Below are 3821 nucleotides of genomic sequence, written 5' to 3' on the forward strand. Positions count from 1 at the left end.
AGCAGATCCTTATGGTTGTGAGGTGAGGCCTCCATGGTTCCCACTTGTTTTTCCAGAACATCCCAAAGATGGAATTTGGAGGCAAAGTCAACACCTACATCTCCTTGTTATGTTCCTCAATCCATTACTGAACAATGTTTGCAATGTGTCAGGAGGCATTATCCTGTTGAAAGAGGTCACTGCCAATAGGGGATCCCATTGCCATGAAGGGGGACTCATTGTGTACAATGTTGAGGTAGGTGGTATGTATCACAGAATTTACATAAGTCCAGGAACCAGTGTTTTAAGCAGAACATCACGCATTACAATAACTGTTCTGGCCATCGTGCATCCTGTTGACACCAATTTCCCAGGTAAGTGATGCACACACATCCACATGATGTAAAATAAAATAGAAAATGTGATTCACCTTTGCCCATTGGTCGATGTTCTGTTTACAATTCTCATGGGCCCATTGTAGGCACATTAGATAGTGGAAAGGGGTCAGCATTGTCACTCTTACCTGTCTGCAGCTACACAGCCCTATATACACAAGTTGTGGTGCCCTGTGAGATCTGATAACTTTCTATCACAGCCAGCAGGAAGTTTTTCAGCAGTTGGCTCTACAGCGGCTTTTCTGTGGTATCAGACCAGAGGGGCTAGTCTTCACCAGAGGGGCTAGCCTTCCCCACATCAATAAAACTCGGGGCATCCGTGACCATGTCACCAGTTGTCCTTAAGGGGGGGGGGGTTTGGATAGGTATTAATTACAACATATCTAGTATACCCCACAAGAACACTCTATGTTCTAGATGTGTTCTAACCAGTAGTGTATTGACAAACATTTTGGCCCTTGTCACAGTTCCTCAGATCTCAACACGTTGACCATTTTTGTTGCTTCCAACATCAACTTCAAGAACTGACTGTTGACTTGCTGCCTAATACATCCCACCCACCCCTACAGGTGCAATTGTAGAATATTCAATGTTATTCATTTTTATCTTGACTGATATTTGGAAGAAAAAATTTCTATTTCCAATGTGTTCCATAGAAGCTGACCTTGGTCCTATCACCTTAAGGTGTCTATACATTTTTAATAACTGTCGGGCAAATGTTCTTCTGCTTACAGTTATCTCTCTCAACTTCTCCATACACATGAATGTGTCCTTCATGGGCAGGAATGAGACTGTTCTGGCACCAGCTTATGGATTCTAGAACAAAAGGGTTGGGTGGTAGAATTCCCACAGGCCTGACCTTTCTCTTTGCAGAAATAATCTGTTGGAGGAAAATCGGGAAGCAGCCATACACCTTAGACAGTCTAGGCAACTTTAAAGGGGTACTCTGGTGAAAACCTTTTTTTTCTTGCAAATCAACAGGTGGCAAAAAGTTAAACATATTTGTAAATTACTTCTATTAAAAAATCTTAATCCTTTCTGTACTTATTAGCTGCTGAATACTACAGAGGAAATTCTTTTCTTTTTGGAATGGTCTCTGATGACATCACGAGCACAGTTCTCTCTGCTGACGTTACTATAATAATAACGCTTTATTTATTTTTGTCCTTAGTGGGATTTGAACCCAAGTCCCCAGCACTGCAAGGCAGCAGTGCTAACCACTGAGCCACCATGCTGCCCTTTGCATACATCTGCTAAGCATGGTTGCTAAAATGGACAGAGATGTCAGCAGAGAGCACTGTGCTCGTGATGTCATCAGTGTTCCAAAAAGAAAGGAATTTCCTCTGTAGCATTCAGCAGCTAATAAGTACTGGAAGGATTAAGATTTTTTAATAGAAGTAATATACAGATATGTTTAACTTTCTGCCACCAGTTGATTTAAAAGAAAAAAGGTTTTCACCGGAGTACCCCTTTAACAAGAAGCTGCTTAGGGCTCCCTTCTCATAATGCACTGCACTGTAAACAAACAAGGGTGCTGCCATATTTTCCTAAGGGTTAGAAAAGGAGCTGGAGAGCGAGACAAACACCAGATCCTTTTGTCATATCAGCACCATAATTGGGAGCTCAGAGATGTTTGATATTGGGCACCCTCTTGTCTTGATGGTTGTACATAGGTTTGATGACCTGTTGGCCAATGGCGGATATTTGTGGCCTTTAAAAAATTGTGAACTTTTCCAACATGTTTAAAAATGTTGGGCAATTTTATTACTTGGGGGAAGATAGCAATTGAAATGGATAATGTTGAGCAGATTGGACCCTGTCCAATTTAAAGCCCAGGCCACCATCTGTAAACCTGGAGGAAAACCAAGTTACGTAATATCTAACTAGCTTTGCAACAATACAGGAGCAAATTATGTAAATGGGCAAATTTTATAAGGCTGGGTTCACACCCCGTTTTAGCCATCCGGCTGCTAGATCTGGCGTGGAAATCTAAAAACTGTCCACTGCCGTATCTCTGCCGTACCCACGCCACATCCCATTCATTTAAATGAGTCGGCCTGAGTCAGATTGTGACTCCAGTTGTCTAATTTTGTCACTGCATCCCATTTTGTTTCTGGACTGAAAATGCTGCCTGGCAATAAAACTGATACAGTTTTAGCCATCTGGCTAAAATGTGGTGTAATTGCATCTAGGGCAACCATCTCTGCGTGAGAAATTTGGACAAACCCATCTAGTAACAGAAAGTTTCCAGATTGCCAGCAGCGCCACCTGAGGTTCAGGTGGGATTTGAACCTAGGACCTCAGTGCTGCAAGGCAACAATGTGAAGTTGCTAACCACTGAGCCACTGTGGTGCCCAATAAAAAAAAAACTCTGCCTACCGTAATGCCCTATTCTAAAATGGGATTTCAGAATCTTCCTTTGCTGAGTGACAGTAATATTGGTTGTTGGGCCGAAAATATATATTCATTTTCTGACTATTTTTAATTTTAAGATAATTGTGTTTAATTATAATGTGAGTCATCCAACAATCGGGAAGTGTTTTCCTAGAGGGACAGGCCGGTGAGTCCATTTTAAGCGGCACATTTCATACAAAAAGGAGTATTGTGTACAAGCCTGAGAAATGGTTCACATATTATTAATTCTATGTTCTGTAACAAATGGTTTTCGAATGGGCTAACGTATGACGCAGGCATAATTTTTATGCATTGTACAATGAGATTAGCTTGTCCGGGCAGTGCCAGCAGTTTAGGAGCATCTACTTGGAATCCATAGAAAACAATAATTAGATAAAACTGAATAACCCATGCAGCATTTGTACAGAAATATAGGATAGGGTTCAATGCACAATATATGGCTAGCTTACATAAGGCCTTCATGTAAATTCAATCGTATATATCATTTAGTCAAGGAGATCTTAAAAATAAATAAAGAGAGAGAGAGAGAGAGAGCGAGAGAGAGCGAGAGAGAGAGAGAGTTTTGTTGTTGTGGAGTCTTTGCAACTCCTGTACATAGCTGGCTTTGCTGCTGCCTATGACTTACAAATACTTTGGAATGCTACACTGTTAACACAAGATGTCTATGCTATTTAAGCAGCATGTAATTCAGTGGTCTCAAACTATGGCTCTCTAGATGTTGCAAAACGTCAACTCCCAGCAGCCGTTGGCTGTCCGGCCATGCTGGGAGTTGAAGTTTTGCAACATCTAAGGGCCACAGTTTAAAACTTGCCTATCCTACTGCCACTTAACATATTATAGCCTCTGAGACCTACAGTGATTGCCGCCTTCATGGATCTAAATTTAGTCTTTCTTTGGGAATGGAACTGCTCTGTTATCTTTATTTTCCCTCTTCCTGTCTAGTGCACATGCTATAATAGACTTCCTATTCCTGCTGTACAGTCTAGCTGGTAACTTATCTCTGTCTGTCTCCCAATACACCTTGACTATGTC

This window comes from Hyla sarda, chromosome 11, assembly GCF_029499605.1.
Source record: "Hyla sarda isolate aHylSar1 chromosome 11, aHylSar1.hap1, whole genome shotgun sequence".
NCBI lineage: Eukaryota > Metazoa > Chordata > Amphibia > Anura > Hylidae > Hyla > Hyla sarda.